The 19,191-nt window shown below is 38.7% G+C and overlaps 1 protein-coding gene across 3 annotated transcripts in view; it reads left to right on the forward strand.

The window, feature by feature from the left end:
• The window catches only part of SUGCT (succinyl-CoA:glutarate-CoA transferase), a 781,793-nt gene that overhangs the window by 499,862 nt on the left and 262,740 nt on the right, over positions 1-19,191 (forward strand). The window lies entirely within an intron of this gene.

Below are 19,191 nucleotides of genomic sequence, written 5' to 3' on the forward strand. Positions count from 1 at the left end.
GTTTTACATTCAATATTTATTTCCTTCTTTTCTTTTTTTGAAAAATGTATGCCAATTTTCTGATGCTGTAATTCATTTACTTTATTCCCTTTTCTAAATTATTTTTATATTCCATTAATGGTTGCCTTCACTCTCTAATACTCACAATATTATACATATTTTTAAATTATCAGATGAAATCAAGATACCAGAATTTCTCTTAGGAACATACTCTATTCTTCCAGGGAGATGAATGAAACCTATAGAAAACCTTTACTGTCTATTCCTCTCTCCCCATATTTTTACCAAACTTCTGGGTTATACTGAGATAATGTAATATTTTAAGTTCTGGAATTAATTAAATTTTCTCTCATGATATATATCTCTTTTATCTCAGGAGTCCTTATTTAGCAGCACTTTACACATTTCTAGATAGTCTGTCAGTGTATCATTATCTGTAGATTTAATTATATGGAGATAGTATATGTGCATATGTATGTATGTATGTGTATTTCTAATTAATGTTTCCTCCTTTCTCAATCTTGAGACTTCTGTTTAGATTCAGTGTTTCAATAGATTTGTTTTTTGAGTATTTTCTTTAGTTGGGTATATGGTTTATTTGTTATCTCAATATTTGCATATCTAAAGACATGAGGTGTTTTTTTCAAGCCTAATAATGGGTGCAGGTTCTTTGAGTTGCAGTCCTTTACTTTAGATAATCTGTATTATAGATTATATTATTTTACTGTCTTCTAACATCTAGGTTTGCAAGTGAGAAGTCTGATTCATGTCTGTTTCTTTTGTCTTTTTGTAAGGAAATCATTCTTTCAACCTAGAAGATTGTAAGATTTTGTTTTTAAATCCTTGGATTTAAGGATTTTTTAAGTCATATGTGTCTAAATGTATTTTATCATCAATTCTATTTGAAACTTAGTCTACTCTTTCAAGTCTTTCTTCATTTTGGAGGATTTTTAAAAAATTTGTTCAATACTTATCTTTCCTCTGTTAGTTCCTCTTCCTGACCTCCCAGGGTGCCCGCTGTTTGGATGTTAAGGGCTTGTGGATTTGTCTTTAGTTTTTTTTTTTTTTTTTGTTCCTTATGATTTCTATCTTTTTGCATATTTTCTCTTTGATTTTCTAGGCTATTAATTTGACTCTTCACAGAGACCAATTTCTCCTTCAACTTATATAACAATTTTTTTAGTTTAAAAATTATCGTGGTTTTTAATTTTGTTTTTTAAGTCCTCTGGTTAGGGGACCCCAAGTGGTTGTGGTCATGGGGAATGGTTGAGGGCAGATTGTCTCTGACCTCAATGCAGCAGCAAGCATGTGATGAGGTTTATGTTCAAACACTAGAAATCCACTCCGTTCGTTGGTCTCCACACCAAGCATGCAGCCTACTTGTTCAATATTCTTCAGTATCTTGGGCTTCAAGGACACTAGTAGGCCCAGCTTTTCAGAACCAAGTCAAGAGACTGCTTGGTTGGTCACCAGGGAACCAAGAAGGTCCAAAGGAGAGCAATCCCTTTCATGTATCTACAGTGTGACATCTTCATCCTGCTTGACTGCCTGCTGGCCTCGCCACCTGCTAGGCTCAAGACAGATGCTTGGGTTGGAATGGATTTGGGGAATGGAGGGAAAAGAAGTGGATTTGGGCCACCCCATTTCTAGTACAAAGGCAGCCCCTTGAAGGCAAGACAGAGCATCTGTCAGTTTTTAATTCTTTCAGAAGAATGTAACAATTACACATTTTTTGACTGAGTAATATTCTTTTAGCATTATATTAACAAGGTACTCTATTCTTAGGAGTTTCACAGTAGTTTAAACCTTATGCTGATTTTTTTTTTTTGCCTATGATTGTTTAAAAACCATAAACAATTGTTTTATTGTTTGAGCACAATATGCCTTTTCTCCAGTTTACATGTTCCTAAAATCAAAGGAGAGTTTAATACTTAACCCCCAGTAGAATCCTGGTAAGTTCATTCATTCATTTGTCTCTTCCTTTATTCATTCATTCATTCATTCATTCTTCTAGCCGGTGTCTACTTCTTTAACTTTATCTATATTATAGACACAGAGTTCTCTTCTCTAACATAGGGTTCTCAAACTTCAGCCCACATCAGAATCATGTGATTATAAAACACAGATTGTCCGCCCCCCGTCCCACCGCCAGCATTTCTGATTCAGTAGGACCAGTCTTTGAGAACCACTTGTCTGACTAGTTTTCCAAGGACAGCTCCAGTTTTAGCACTAAAGGCCCATGTCCTAGAAATCACGTCCTGGGCAAACCAAGATAACTGGTCACCTTAAGTGGCACACACTTAGTTGTATATTGCAGTCTTCTACAAAGTCTTCTAGAGCACTGATGCTTGCTTGGCCCTCACTGCTCCATATTCTTTATTTGATGGGTTTAGGACGTTCTAATGGCACATGGACTAAAGCCCTCTAGATGATTCTAATCAAGGGTTATATTCTAATCATTGCTCTAATTACAAGCCTTACTCCCATAGGAAGACTTTTGTACTAGCAGTTTCTTTGCCTGGAAGGTTCTTTCTCTTCAGTGGTTCTCATTCCTAGCTGTCCATTACAATTGGCTTGGGAACATTCAAATATACCAGTACCCAGGCCCCACCATCTGAGCACAGTGAAATCAGAATCTCTGATTCCTTAACATCCCCAATGATTCTCATGGGCAACCACAAAGGACAGGTATTGTGATCTTCTTGTGGCCGGCTCCAGTCATTCAGTGAAAAAGACCCATCCTAGTCGCTCCATTTAAATTAGCTCCTTAACCCCTCACCCTGACGCTTCCTAATAGCATGTACCACTTTCTCATCTTTTCTTCTTTCTTTAATTCTCTATTTATTTGTTTTCTGCTTCCTACTACCCCATCCCCCAAATAGAATTCAAGCTCCATGACAGTAAGAATTTTATCTTATCACCATATCCCCATATCTCAGAATAGTATCTAGACCATGTAAGCACTTAATAAATATTAGTCCATGCCTGCAATGTGCTAAGCACTATGTTAGGCACTAGGGACAGTACAATACTAACAACAGATGAAAAAAATAGTGCTTTCTGCCTACACCTCAGGAAAGTAAATGGTAAAATAAAAGGGAAACACCTTGCCACTCAAAGACCATTACTAGCATCCTGTCTTTTCACTGCAGCTATCAACAACACATTTACACCATTGAATGGACCCAGTGATTTACAGAAACTGAAATGACATTTCAACCCTCTGCCTTAAAACAACCCAAGCCATGGTTTCAGGACTCTGATTTCTTCTGCCTTCCCTTGCAGCCTAGTGCTGTTGAGGAGCGGTGAGACAGTACAACTTCTTCTCCCACGCGGCGGGTCTTTGGTGGGATACTCCTGGTGGTCCAAGCCCAGAGCCGAGCCTTCCTGCTGTAGTTGGCTGCAGGAAGTACTCTCCAGTCCTTCAGTTCAGCTGGACACACACATGAAAGGGCCCAGGAACACACACAGAGAAAACACATAAACAAGTGCACACTCATCCATTTTTATAGAAACAGACATCAGTGGTGTGGGTGTGCTTTAGCACGTGGAGTGTCTACAGTCTAGAGGCTTTAATCAGCAGACAGTGACTAAATCTCGATGGCAGAAATTTCAGGGAAAGGGAGACTCATTCAGGGAGATCAGAACCAGAGCACTGCAGGCCAAGCAAATCTATCTGCCGAGTCTAAGAGACTGTAGCTAACACACCTCATGTGAGGCCAAAGCGAGTAGTCCCTTTACTGATCTGAGGGAGTCCTGCCTGGACTGGAGCAAGATGGTTTAGGGGTTAGGTAGAGTTGGCATTTCTTCATGCTGTCTTTCCTTCTGAGAGAATAGCCCTATGTGGTCAGGTTTATTATAGAAAAAAGGAGTAATTATAAAGCGATTTATTCATCCATTTGAAATGGATAGACCAGTATAGCCAGTATAGACACTGCATGGAAACAAACATTAAGGAGACGTTTGACTAGCTTATCTGTATTTATTATGTCTTTAATTATTACACCCTGAGAAAAGCTTAACCTAGAGCTTTGTGTTTGCAATGCAAACTTTAGACAGAATCCATTAGTTGAAGCATGAGCATGAACAAGATATAGTTTTTCCATTTCAGTATATCTATACTATAGACATAGTATATACGTTACACATATACTAACTATATTATGTATATAGTATTTATGTATATGTGTATCTGTCTAAATGAGATGACAAACTCTAGGCTGCCAAAGGTAGTGAATATTCTGCCTGGAAAATATGTCCTATGAACATTTAAAATATTTATGTTTTCAGTGAAGAAAGTTTTTTTTAAAAAAATTTTTAATGTTTATTTATTTAATGTTTATTTATTTATTTAGAGATAGAGACAGAGCACGAATGGGGGAGGGGCAGAGAGAGAGGGAGACACAGAATCTGAAACAGGCTCCAGGCTCTGAGCAGTCAGCACAGAGCCCGACACAGGGCTCGAACTCACGAACCGTGAGATCATGACCTGAGCCAAAGTGGGACGCTTAACCGACCAAGCCACCCAGGCACCCCAATACATACTTATTGAGTTGTATTATGTGCCCGGGTACTGTGATGGCACTGGGTATATAATGGTTAAAATTTTTAGAAGTTTAGTATTAAGTGGAGGAGGCAGGGATTAAAATCTCTATTACAACAGGGGTGGTCTTACTTGAATCTACATGGGCTATGAGAAACTCATGTGGAGGATACAATTTAAATGAGAGATGGGCAGCTAAGTGACATTTAAGCTTAGAAGGAGTCAGCCAGCCAAAGACTATTTTATATTTCAGGGTTTCCAGAAAATCTTCAACTTGGCATATTTTGTTTTACTTTCAGAGCTAAAGGAAGAAGAAGGACAATAACTTATTTTAGTTTTTATTGTATTTTTGGAGAAAGATGTGGAAATTAATTTTCCCTCTTAAGTATGGTAATTGTGGAGGAAGCCTAAAAAAGATTACTTTATTTTTGTTTCAAAATTGTGATTTTATCCTACACATTTAATACCCTACCTCCCAAATGATGTGTGTGTATGTGTGTGTATAATCTTTTTCCTGATACATATCAGGTAAAAGACTGTACTTGCACAGGAAATAAGAAATAGGAATCCCCACAGGCTAGAATATTTGAATAATTTCTGCAAGATGTAGTAAAAATAGGATCTAATTTAGGGAGGTTCTACTCAGCCTGGCATTTATAGCACGGGAAGGAAAAGTCCACCTCAAAGTAAGTGGAGAGAATCTCAAAGAGTTACAGTCGCCTCCATGTTTGTCAAGACTCATCTATGAAGCTAAAGACAGGAGACCAATGGGCACAGAAGTAAATATCCCTCCTCCTACATGACTAATCTGGGGAAACAGAACTTCAGGAAACATCATATTCCTTCTTTATACTTTGGTACTGGGAGTATGGATCAGGGGCACACACAATCTCTCACGGATTCCATTATAAAGTCCAATCCTGGACAAACATATACCAACTCTTATAAGGATAGAGGGAAAAGCCACTAGGAGAGGTTGCTTCCAGAAACAATAGGCAAACAGAAGAAATCCTCTTTCCTCACCCAGAAAATAGGGTCATCACAGACTATAAACCTGCATCTATAATTGGGTCTGAAAATAGAGTCATCCCCTTCAGAATGATCGCACTGGGAGGATTATGAAGTATACACTTTACTGGTATAATCTGTGTGTTGTTTCCTAATTGAAGACATATTAACAAATTGCGTAATGGTTTTGGTGTCTCTCAACAATGATGTATTTTTTAAAGTTTTTATTTAGATTCCAGTTAGTTAGCATACAGTGTAACATTAGTGTCAGTTGTACAACTGAATGATTCAACACTGCCATACATCACCCAGTGCTCATTACAACAAATGCCTTCCTTAATCCCCATCACCTATTTCACCCGTACCCACACCCACCTTCTGGTAATCATCGGTTTGTTCGCAATAGTTAAGAGTCTCTTTCTTGGTTTGCCTCTCTGTTTCTTTTCCCTGTGCTCGTTTGTTTTGTTTCTTAAATTCTACATATGAGTGAAATTGTATGGTATTTTTCTTTCTCTCACTGACTTATTTTGCTGAGCATAATACTGTCTAGCTCCATCCATGTCATTTCAAATGGCAAGATTTCATTCTTGTTTGTGGCTAAATAATATTCCAACAGTGATGTATCTGAATCCCATTATTGTTTTCACAACCAGAACTTCCGTGCCACTAAACGATTATAATCAAGGTATAGGGCCTAAATATTGGTTTTCATTACTACAAGTGCTATAAACTTTACCCATAATTTGGTGTTTAATAGTGCTTTTTTTTGTGGGCCCTGGTTTTTTATCTGCCCTGATGAGACACTGTGGCCCAAACTTTGAACTAGAACTTGTTTCTAGTGCTCTAACAGAAGACTTTTATTGAAGGTCTCCTCCCCCTCTGCCAGCTACTGCTGCAAACACAAAATTGGGTTGCTGGGTAACAGCAAGTGCTCTGGAATCCAATGACTCAGCTTTCTCTCCCCACTTTGCCTTAACTTCCTTGTCTATGCACCGGGGAAACAAATGCTCTTGTGTTGAGCGGGCTGCTGGCTTCATGCCTATCACAGAGCCCATGCTCAGTATATATTAGCTCTACATCCAAAAAGGTTAGGAAAGCAAGGGTTTAATAAAGTCACTGTGTGGCATTTTCAGTAATAATAATAATGCTGCTATTATTAATATTTCCTAGATACTGTCATTTTTTTCCCCAAAGACCCTTACGTTAGCTCTCTTTTATATATAGGTATATCTTCCTTAAAAAGTAAACCAACACAAGCACAAAAAAGTGACTCACTATGCAAATACAATTTGTTGCACACAAAAATTGGCAGTTCAGTAACTTGCTTCACCACATAATTCTCTGAAATAACAAGTAACTGGTTATCTGAAGCTTTTGAAAGCAAAAAATTCACAGAATGGCTAGCTACATCAGTAAAGCTAGATGTACTTCAAAAAACCTAAAACCCAGTGAAGCGCATAGGTGCAAAAAATAGCCTTTGAATTCCTATAATAAGACAATATAAAAGTAAAAGAGATTTTTTTTCTTGACTGTAGAAGGACATAGATTTTTTAATGCTCTATAAAAAACTCTTTTGTCCTACATGGATAGATCTTTCCTTGGTTCTTCTAATAAAGCACATTTTAGCATTATGTATTTTTCTTAAAGCGATCATGAAAGGTCAATATCCTTGCCATTGTTAATTCACAGCCAATCTTCCAAAACAGATCTTCCTTCGACTTGCCTGATGACCTTCAGTGACACACTGACTCAATGTTTTTACCTTCACATCCAGACAGTTCAGCTTAAAATCAATTCTTCAACATAGAAAACTGAAAACAATGTTTCCAAATTAAACCGGTGGCACTTCCTGTATCTGCAGCATGCTTTAACTTCTACCACGTATGCGTTAAGTTGGCAAAGTACCTTATGGACTATAATAATCCTGATGGCTTAGAATCAGTGTTTTACCATCATTGAACAAGTCCCGAGCCCATCTACCCTGAATCTCTGCATAAAGACAAGACTCCATCCTGCCATGCACCTGGTCAGTTGTGCAATGGTGACCAACAAACAGCTGCTAACAATAAGGGTATTGTGCTTATGTAACACAGTTCAGGATCTGATGTTTAGTCTCTTGATAAATGGCAAAACACTAGGGAATTTTCTCTTGCCAGGATGCCGGCTTCATGGAAAATACCGGTCCATGTTGAGCTGTACACTTAAATCTACACTCTATATGAGCTGGCGGACTTGGATTCTAGAAGATCACGTTAGCCTTCCCAGTTGGTTTTGAGGGGGTTAAGCATCTCTCAGCCAAGAAATGGCCATACAGTGTGGCAGTGGATGTAATTTTAGGAACTGTTTTCTGTATACTTGTTTTACCATGTTAACAAAAGTCTGTATTATGTTTCTTCCCCTTGATGTGGGTGTGTCCTTGTGTGTGTATTCAAGAGAGGCTTCCGTTTGTTGAGTGATCTTCATGCAAACATCTTGGAGTGCTTTACAAAAGAATTTTAAAAATTAAACCAAACAGGATATGAAACTGTGCTGCCAAACAAGTAAGTCTTTAGGCATGATTTAAATTTAGTTAATGACATAAAGAGCTAAATCTGTGAAAGGAAGCAAGTTCCTTGGATCAGAGAAAAAGAAGCAGAAAACAGATTCTCATATTTGTGTAAGTCTTCATTTGAGTGGCTCCAAAAATGTTCTTTTAGAAGTGTGGTTGGAAAACCCCAGGCTAAGTGAGTTCCAAGGCACAGTATTTTAGGGAAGAAGACCAAATAATAGCTCCCATGTGCGTAGCAATGTACAGATCGCGAAGTATTTTCCCAGCCATTATCTCATTTGATTGTCACAACACCCCACCAAAGTAGTTAAGGAATGTGTTATCCCACTTTACAGATGAATACACTGATGGCGGGAGAAATTAAGGTATTGCTCTAAGGTCGCTCAACCAGAAGGTGATAGAACTACGATTCTGATGTGTATCTTGATCTTGACCTATTGTGCTATTTATATTTCTCTGAGACTGTGGCACGTCATCTATGCCGGCTGCTTTTCTCCTGCCGTTATAGTTCTCTGTATCTGAGGTAATGCTCTGGCTTCCCAGGAGAACCTGGCATTCTGCTCCCTCTCAGGAGGAATTCCTGACATTCTTGTGTACATGGGAAATGAGAAAACCAGGGTCTTCTAATGCAAGTGCACCCCAGATGACAATGTCATGGCTTAATCCTTTCACAACATCCAAGCTGACCTTGTTGGTTTGCCTTTTAATTCACCCTCCAGTGGTTCCCAGGTTGCTCCCTGAGTAGATGTGATTGGAATGATAGGGGCCCCAGTTCCCACTGTTGTAGGTGGCTTCTTGTGGTAAGAGACGATAGTGGGGGGGAAATGGGGGATTCTTAATGAGCTTCCTGTCCATTGGTGACTCGGGCCAAGTGTGGTTATTCTAGAGACTCTGAAGATTATGTGAGCATTGTGGTTTCAGACAGTGAGTCTTGGCCTTGTGCCCAAAGGCGGGGTGACATAGTAACTGGGTTGGTTCTTGAGACTTACAGTGTCTCTTCAAGGCAGATCATTTAGAAGTGACAGAGCTACTGCTGTCAAGTTTCATTGTTGTTGTTTTGCCTTTTCTTCTAAAAACACATTTGATTTCTCATCCAAAGCTTGGACTTTAGAAGTTTACATTTTTGTTAAGATTCAGTTTGCTTCAGACAAGCCGGGAAGAACGCTGTTTTGTGACTCTAGATCTTTTGGCAAAACATATGTGGTGGAACCCAACAAGCCGCTGAAGCCATGTCTCTGTAACCAGCTCCTTGAGGAAGTCACTCGGGCCAAATATAAGCCCAATAAGGTGATGGAAAAAAGGAGGGACACCATTAGGGGCAGCTAGGGCCTTGCAGAAAGCCAGTAAACTTAAGGATGTTACTTTATACCTTACATTTCAATATTGCTTTTGCAGATTTTTTCCTTTATGCTTAATTCAAAAATATTAATACAAAGGCTTCAGCTATCTTGCCGTTAGCCAATAAACATAGCCTATCCAAAAGATTTGTATGACTTCCATATGTCATTTGAGCATTTGAGACAGGAAGACAAACCATCCCATCTGGAACCATCAGGGATAAAAGATAGCTGGAACCGCATTTCCAAACTGGCTGCATTCCCCAGCCGGGCCTCCTGTATGGGCACCCGTTCTCATAGCCTTCAATCTTTTAGGTGATGAATTGTTCCTGGCTGCAATGAGCTAATCTTTGGACACTGCCCCCCTCCTATGTTTATCTCAGTATCACTTTGATTTCCTGTTCTCTGTTCATCTATTCATTTTTTTCAACTTGACTTGACTTTGCTTCTTATCCCTTACCTCTGGATTGGTTCTATGCACAGCTTTGCCAATCTGCCTTTGGTTTGATCTGCTCTGAGCATCTGTTTCTTGGATGCTCATCACATGGTTGTCCATCACATGGCACCCTCTGTCACGTGACTGTATTTATTCCCGTTCCTGATCATTTGGTTCCTCCCTGTCTTGGTGTGTTAGTTATAACCCCATCAGTGCATATAGGACTGGGCTTGAGGCTCTGGAAGGAATATAAAAAAGTAGAAGATAGGGTTCCACCTACTTCTTACATACCTGGATTTCTCCTTATCATTTTTGTCCTAAATTTTTAATGACCCACTTCTTTTACCAGCCAGACCTTGGTAATTGTTGCTTCTTTTAAATTTCTTCAGCATTTATCATCCAGGTGGCTAGGCATCACCTAAATGCTACAACATTGTATTCTTGTATTGTAATACAAGGCAGCTCTTCAGGTCCTCGGTCCCTGGCAGTGTCTGGCACAGAATAGATGCTCACTCATTGTCTGCTAATTATTAGTTTTGTGCACAGAAAAACTGAGAATATGACTATATCATGTAACCCAGTCACAAATGGAACTGTATAGTTTAAATGGTCATTAATGTTGTCCAACAGCAGTTCTTGTAATGATTGAAATAGTTTATACAGGCATACCTTGAGAGACTGTGGGTTTGGTTTCATACCACCATAATAAGCCAAATATCTCAATAAAGTGAATCAAATGAATTTTTTGGTTTCTTGGTGGATATAAAAGTTATGCTTACACTATAGTATAGTCTGTTAAGTGTGCAATTGCATTATAGCTAAAAAACCAGTGTACTTAATTAAAAAATATTTTATTGCTAAAACATGCTAACAACTGTCTGAGCTTTCAGGGAGTCATACTCTTTTTGCTGGTGGAGGGTCTTGCCTAATGTTGATGGCTGCTGATTGGGGTGCTGGTTGCTGAAGGTTGGGGTGGCTGTGGAAATTTCTTAAAATAAGACAGCAATGAAGTTTGCCACATCAATTGACTCTTCTTTTCATGAACGATTTGTCTGTAGCATGTGATGCTGTGTGATAGCACTTTACTCACAGTAGACCTTGTTTCAAAAGTGGAGTCGATCCTCTCAAACCCTGCTGCTTTATCTACTAAGTTGATGTGATATTCTAACTCCTTTGTTATCATTGCAACAGTCTTCACGGCATCTTCACCAGGAGTAGATTCTATTTCAAGAAACCACTTTCTTTGCATCGGAAGCAACTCCTCATCCATTAAAGTTGTATGGTGAGATTGCAGCCACTCAGTCCCATCTTCAGGCTCCACTTCTAATTCTAGTTCTCATGCTGTTTCCATCCTGTCTTAAGGCATTCCCTCCACTGAAGTCTTGAACCCCTGAAAGTCACCCATGAGGGTTGGAATCAGCTTCTTCCAAACTCCTGTTCATGTTGATATTTTGGCTTCTTCCCATGAATCATGAATGTTCTTAATGGTATCAAGAATAGTGAATCCTTTCCAGAATATTTTCAAGTTATTTTACCGAAATTCATCCAAGGAGTCACTATGGCAATGATAGCCTTATGAAATGGATTAAAAAAAAAAATAAGACTTGAAAGTCAAAATTACTTCTTGATCTTTGTTTTGCAGAATGGATGTTTTTAGTATAGGCATGAAAACAACATTAATCATTGTCCCATTGTCCACCTTCATCAGAGATCTTAGGTGACCAGGTGCTTTGTCAATGAGCAATAATATTTTGAAAGGAATTTTTTTTTTGAATAGGTCTCAACAGCGGGCTTAATATATTAAGTTAACCATGTCGTAAGCAGATGTACTGCTATCCAGGCTTTGTTGTCCCATTTACAGAGCGCGGGTAGAGTAGATTTAGCATCATTCTTAAGGTTCTTAGGATCTTTAGAATGATAAATGAGCATTGGCTTCAACTTAAAGTCACCAGCTGCACTAGCAGTTGAGAAGAGAGTCAGCCTGTCCCTTGAAACTTTGATGCCAGGTATTTACTTCTCTCTAGCTATGGAAGTCCTAGATGTCATCTTCTTCCAGTAGAAGGCTGTTTTTTTCTACATCGAAAATCTGTTGTTTAGCGTAGCCACTGTCAGTAGCTCAGCTAAATCTTCTGGATAACTTGCTGTGGCTTCTATATCAGCACTTTCTGCTCTGCCTTGCACTTTTAGGCTTTGGCTTAAGGGAATGTTGTGGCTGGCTTGATCTTCTATCCAGACCACTCAAACTTTCTCCATATCAGCAATAAGGTTGTTTTGCTTTCTCATCATTCATGTGTTCACTGGAGTAGCACATTTAATTTTCTTCAAGAACTTTTCCTTTGTATGTCTAAGTTGGCTAACTTTTTGGCACAAGAGACATAGCTTTTCACCTATCTTGGCTTTTGACATGCCCTCCTGACTAAGCTTAATCATTTCTAGCTTTTGATTTACAATGAGAGACGTATGACTCTTCCCTTCATTTGAGCACTTAGATACCATTGTAGGGCTATTAATTGGGTAAATTTCAATATTTTTGTGTCTCAGGAAATACAAAGTTTTGAGGAGAGGGAGGGAGATGGGGGAACCGCTGGTTGGTGAAGCAGTCAACATGTATTATTAAGTTGATTATCTTATACAGGCACCGATCATGGTACCCCAAAACAATTGCAATAGTAACATCAAAGATTACTGATCACAGATCACCATAAGAAGTGCAGTAATAAAGAAAAAGTTTGAAATATTGCAGGAATTAACAAAGCGAGACAGAGACACCAAGTGAGTAAATGCTGTTGGAAAAATGGCACCAACAGACTTGCGGGATGAAGGTTTGCCACAAGCATTCAGCTTGTGAACATTGCAGTATCTGCAAAGCACAATGAAATGATGTGAAATAAAACGAGGTGTGCTTGTATCTTCATTGCCTAATATGGCAGCCACTAGCCACCTTTTCAAGTTAGAACTGGAAATGTGGCTACTGTGACCAAAGGATTGAGTTTAAATTTTATTTTAACTGTAATTAATTTAAAGTTAAAAAGCCACATGTGCCACCAGATTGGATAATGTGTGCTACAGGAATGTGGAGAATGGAAAGATAAATGTGGGCTATGAATTGGAACATGTGGCTTTCCTTACGGAAGAAGATGAACTTGGGTCTTAAGGGTGGGAAGCAGAAAGAAGGAGTGATGTGTTTCTAATTTTTTTAAATATTTATTTATTTTTGAGAGAGAGAGAAAGAGAGAGACAGAGTGTGAGCAGGGAAGGGGCAGAGAGAGAGGGAGACACAATCTGAAGCAGGCTCCAGGCTCTGAGCTGTCAGCACAGAGCCCCACATAGAGCTCGAACTAACAAGCCATGAGATCATGACCTGAGCCGAAGTCAGACACTTAACTGACTGAGCCATCTAGGCGCCCTGGGGGTGATGTATTTTAAATAAAGGGATATAGTGGAAGCTCTGAGGTGGTTGAAGATGTTATGTTTGGGATCAGTTTGAAGATTTGAAGTAAAACAGTTTGAGAATTAGGGATAATGGTAATAATAATAGCAGTTGTTAACTCACACTACAAGTCACACACTAATTTAATCTTCACACCAATATTATGACTCAGAAAATGTAAGTGATTTGCCTAAGGGAACAAATTAATATATGACAGACTTTGGATTTGGACAAAGGTCTGTCTAGCTCAAAAAACTAGGCTCTTAAACACCATACTATACTGTCTCATGCTTTGACATATTAAGAAAGACTGGCAAGTAAAAAATATCCCAAATGTCCTTCATCTGGTAAATGGGTAAACAAATAATGCAATATACCCAACCAATGGCATACTCCTTAGCATTATAAACAGTTACAGAATTGCAGATAAATATAACAATATGGATGACTCTCAAATGCATTATGCCAAATGGAAGAAGCCAGATTTAAAAGGCTACATACTATTGGGGTGCCTGGGTGGCTCAGTCGGGTGGGCGTCCAACTTCGTCTCAGGATATGATCTCATGGTTTGTGAGTTCGAGCCCCGCGTTGGGCACTGTGCTGACAGCTCAGAGCCTGGAGCCTGCTTTGGATTCTGTGTCTCCCTCTGTGTCTGCCCCTCCCCTGCTCACACACTCTCTCTCTCTCAAAAATAAATGTTAAAAAAACATTTTAAAAAATAAAATAAAAAGCCACACGCTGTATTATTCCATTTATATGACATTCTGGAAAAGGTAAAATTATAGGAACAAGAAACAGATCAGTGACTGCCATGGGCTAGGGGTGAGGGGCAGGGATTGACTACAGGAAAACAAAAAAAATTGGGGTGGAGGGTGATGAAATAGTCTACATTTTTGTTGTGGTGGTGGTTACCTGACCATGTATTTGTCAAACTCACAGAAATGTGAACCAAAAAAGAGTGAATTTCACTATATGTGAATTGCACTTGAATAAACTTGACTGAAAAAGAAAGAAAGACTTACAAATAGATCCAAGTTTATTTTCACAAAGGCAGGTGGGAATATGGTTGGTTTCTCTAACTCAGCTATTTTCAAAAATAAATAATTCTAAATTTTTTGTGTCTAAACATATCTTCATATTTATTATATATGTACATATATTTATACACACACACACAACAAAAAAGCGATGTAGGCATTTAAGACTTTAAAAGAGGTGTGTGTGTGTGTGTGTGTGTGTGTGTCTGTAAAGCAGTTAAATTTATATTTAACATGAGTTGACACAGTAAATGTGTATTCAACTTGGTGTTTATTTGCCATTGGCATGGGAAAGAGGCTCGAGGTGGAAGAGGAAGAGATATTTTAATTAAACCTGAATGGTAAGATGTCAGATGACTTATCCCATTTTCTTTTTATTTTGTTTAAGTGAAGAATAACTACCCTATGAGGTCACCAGCTCCTTTGAAAGCTTGCTTTAAAATTTCCCAGTACATAATGAAATTCTTGTTTTTAAGCCATTTATATGAGACAATAGTACAATGGATCTTTTTGCATATACTGATTTCCTCTTTTTATATTTGTATTTCTAAGAAAGCTGTCATGCAGAATTGATTATGTAAAAGGCTCACATGACTTTGTCTTCACTCATGTTGCTGTGTGTTCATAAAATCACAGATACATTAAATATTTAGGCGGAGAGGATGTCAAAATATTGTATGGCACAGTCTGTTGTCTCTGGGCAGATAAGGGGTTATCTGTGTTTTATAATTGAAGAATTGGTTTATAACGGACATACAGAGTAGTTAAATAACTTTCCCATGATCACATTTCTAATGCTTAGGGTTTTATGCGTAAAGAGTGATTAATCTTAATAAAGAACTATAAACAAGATTAATTAGTGATTATGATTTAAGTATTTTTCTGGGTTTCTGCTTTAAGCATTTTTCCAGGTTCAAGCTTTATTATCATACATAATAATACTTTAATAACCCTGGTTAATCTTAAAATAGCTTTCTTAGGGAAAGTGTAAATTACAGGATATGTTATTTTTTGAATAATTCCATTTACTAATGTGGAATTTGAAGTAGTGAAGATGAAAACACTTTGCTGGCTATAAAGCACTGAACAAATGTTGTATTTTTTCTTTGATTTTTATCTTCCAGTCATGTACTTTTTGTTTTTCCTAGAATCCTGAGTGGTATAATGCATACATTTGCAGAGAAAGCTGACATCTGATATTTTTGATAGTTAGGCAATATTTCTGTTGGGGTACAAATAAATATGTAATTATATATCTACATCTACATATAATAAAATTTCAAAGAGGTTCTAATTAAAATAATCTAAATAAAAGTGCTTTTTGAACTGGTTAAAAAATCAGTAATTGGTGTCATAGTGACTTGTCACTCCATTTAATAATCTTATAGATCATTTAAATACATAATATACCCGTGTGTGTGTGTGTGTGTGTGTGTGTGTGAACCTAGGCAACATTTTCATATTTACTCCATTTATTTTTCTTCTTGTAATTTCACTTTAAAGATATATAGGCGGAAAGAGATTAGATCATAAATAGGGTCAGAGAACTTGTTGTCTCTTAATTGTGTTAAGGCAATGTTAATATCTCCATAACTGTATTTCTTTAGACACTTAATGAAAACTTAAAACCAAAGAACAAAATGGTAACTTTGTTGATTTTATAATTTCTGTTTTGGATCTTCTACTAGATTGAAAGCATTTTGGAGAAGTATTTGGATGCCTTTTCTACCCATTTCTAGTTATTTCTTTTCACAAAATAGAGAAAAACTTTGCAAAAGGAGAGAATGTTTTAGCTGTGTGGCAGGAGGTATCAAACTTACATCGGAAGACAAATCTTTGGCAATGTTAAAGGACAGGTTTAAACATTTGTTGAAAAGTTGAGTTTGATTTTCATTCAAGTCCCTTTCTCTTTTGTGAATTGCTAATTGCCATAATCAGGAGCTGGACCCATTTAGCTATTGAAAACTGATGGCTCAAAAGACAGAGCCCCATGTCCCATTGTCTCCCTCATTCCCTTGGGGCAGAGACTCAGCTAAAATAATGAAGCCTGCTGCTCCTGCGTGTGCGGGCTACAGTACGGAAAGCCCTACAATCACTGGTTGTCTGGAGAAGAGAGGGAGAGAGAACCCATGCGAGATGGTAGTAATTCCCTATCTTTCCCCCATTACCAAGGAGGTAAGGATGGTCTTCAACTCATTACTCTTCTTCATCTCTGGGTCTTGAGAATGGCGAATAAAGTTTAGAGATGTCTGTTGTCCACATTTCTCAGTTATAAACAGTGATTTTTTTTTTCCATTTGCATTTACATCAAAAAGCTCTCCAAAGAGCTAAATGAAATATCCTGCTTAGAATTAAGGTCACAACAAGAGCCAGGTGATTAATCTAGATCAGAGCCTCTGAGAAAAGCATAGCTGTGGGCCAGACTCTAAGTGACTGAGTGACAGAAAGAGGAAGAAGACAAAGATGATGAAGGACACGGCCAGGTAAGAAGGCAGAAGGCTCCTGGAACTGTTAGGAATTCAGGGTCATAGAGATAATACAAAGGTGTATTATCCCTGGATGCTGATTTCAGAGCCCATAGGTGGATTTTGATGGTGACCAGAAAATTGGTGTTGGCAAAAGGGAACCAGGAGAGTTGTTACCCCAAGGGTCTGGCCTGTCTGAGGGGTTCATGGGTAAGGAAGTTTGAAAACAATATACTAAAATCAATTTTAGAAGTTAAAAAAAAAATCTTAAATAGGAAATTTTTGACTTAAAAAAATCTCAGAACTTTTTTTTCGAATAAAATGTGGTGTAAAATCCTTGCTATATCATCACCTCCATCATAATTGCAAAATACGATCACACTTCCTTTTCATACCCAGTTATTATGGTGGGCACCTCCACTTGCTAAATTGCTGACAATTAGCCTATCTCAAAATGTCCTCAAACAATTTAATTATCCCACTTGGGGTAAGTTACTTAACATCCTTATGCCTCAGTTTCCTCCTCTGTAAAACCAGGGGAATATCTACCTAGTAGGGTTCCAGTGAGGATTAAATGAGTAAATCATTGTACAGCACTTAGGGCTTGGCACATAGAATGCCGTATAAGTGATAATTTATTATTATTTTGTCTGCTTCTGCCTCATACATGCCCAAGAATAAGCTCCTCCTTCTCCCTGCCTCTTGTTTATCTGGCTCAAACTCTTCAAGTCACCAAATGGTGGCCTTGGAAGAGCACGCCAGGCTAGGCACCTTTTTCCAGCGACAATGACTGCCACTCCATACTTGGGTTTCCAAAGAAGTACATTGGACTACTTTTCCCCACACGCGGACACAAGTCCATCAGAGTCTACCGTGTCTCATGTATGAGACACATCCAAGATCTGGGGATGGCAGAGGGAGAATACAGCACAGGGAATGACTCTCAAAAGTAAGCACAAGTCCAGACCCAGCCCAGACCCTTCTCAAGCCAGTGCCAGCCTCTCCCGGCCTCCCCCACAGGGCAGAGATGTGGCTCATTCTCCACCTCCCAGACCACTCAGCCTCCAGGCTGGGGTTCAGAGCCAAACCTTGGCCCCAGATGTGCCTGTCTGACTGTGAAACTTTTCCAGGGTTATTCACAGTGAGAACAGCTGTCTTCTTCTGGGGAAACTCCTCCCTTCACAGGAGTACGGCCAGGTGTGTGGCACCGACAAGAAAATCGTAACTAGACCATCACTGGCGCATTTTCTGATCCCACCCTTATACACGGTCGGTATCAAACAGAGCAAAGTAGAGCTGCTTTGGTTGAAGTCGGGCAAGAAACCCAAAGTCTCATCTGCTTGGGCTTCCCCAGCCCTACCACCCCGCAGGCCACTCTGCTGGTCTAGAATGAAAATCACACCTTTAATGCATCCTTTCTCCTAGGAGTTGTTTATCGACCGTCTCCTCTTTCTGTGTCATTACTGAATCATTCTTGCTTTGGAGTATCCTCTGGCGTTGATAGTGAAACAAGAAGGGATTTTTTTTTTTTTTTTTTTTTTGGTCAAACCTCTGGAGAAAAGAGTGTTCTCCATATACTTCATATTATAAAGATGAAACGAAAAGTGTTAAAGCTTACAGTGTGCCTGGTGCTTTTAAATATCTTATCCTCCATGCTATGTGCCATAATTCTGTGACGAAACTACTATCCTCCACATTATGGTAGATAAAAACGGGTGCCTAAAAAAGGTGAAGTTATTTGGCTTAGGTCATAACGCTACAAAGTGACGGATCTGTATGACACTAAAGGCCACATTCTTTCCATTCCCCCCGTTCCTTCTATGGATGCTTCAGGAAATGTATTGCGCTGCTTAATTTCTGCTATAATATATTATTAGGATTGTTAATGCCGTGGGCAGAGAAGCAAGTGTGTAGAGCCTGTGAACCTTGGAAAGCATTTCATAGGAAGTTGGGAGTAGGTAGTTGGCAAGTTGATGTTGGTAAGACTGGAAACATGTTAGAGGTAGAGGACAAAGCCTCGCATTACTTCTTGGACAGAGGTGTGGAAAAGGAGAAACTTCAGGAACTTTTAGTGGCTCCCTGCATGTTGTGTATCTTACTGGGCTACTAGATATACCCTTTCCTTTTAATTTCCTTCATTCGTTTGTTCGTTCGTTCCTTCCTCCTTCCCTCCCTCCCTCCCTTCCTTCTTTTTCCATGTAAAAAAAGAATACAGTGAATTTTCAATGTTAGGAACTAGCTACAGTATATTACCATTGTCTTCTTCAGGATCACTAAGTGGTCACAACTTGTTAAAGGTGAAATGTGGCAAACCAAAATATGGAGAGAGTGTTTGTATGAAGCCTTTGTATGAAGGCTGAAACATAACATAGCCTATTCACACCTGT

Source organism: Puma concolor, chromosome A2 (assembly GCF_028749965.1).
Source record: "Puma concolor isolate L17-30 chromosome A2, mPumCon1.1.hap2, whole genome shotgun sequence".
Lineage (NCBI taxonomy): Eukaryota > Metazoa > Chordata > Mammalia > Carnivora > Felidae > Puma > Puma concolor.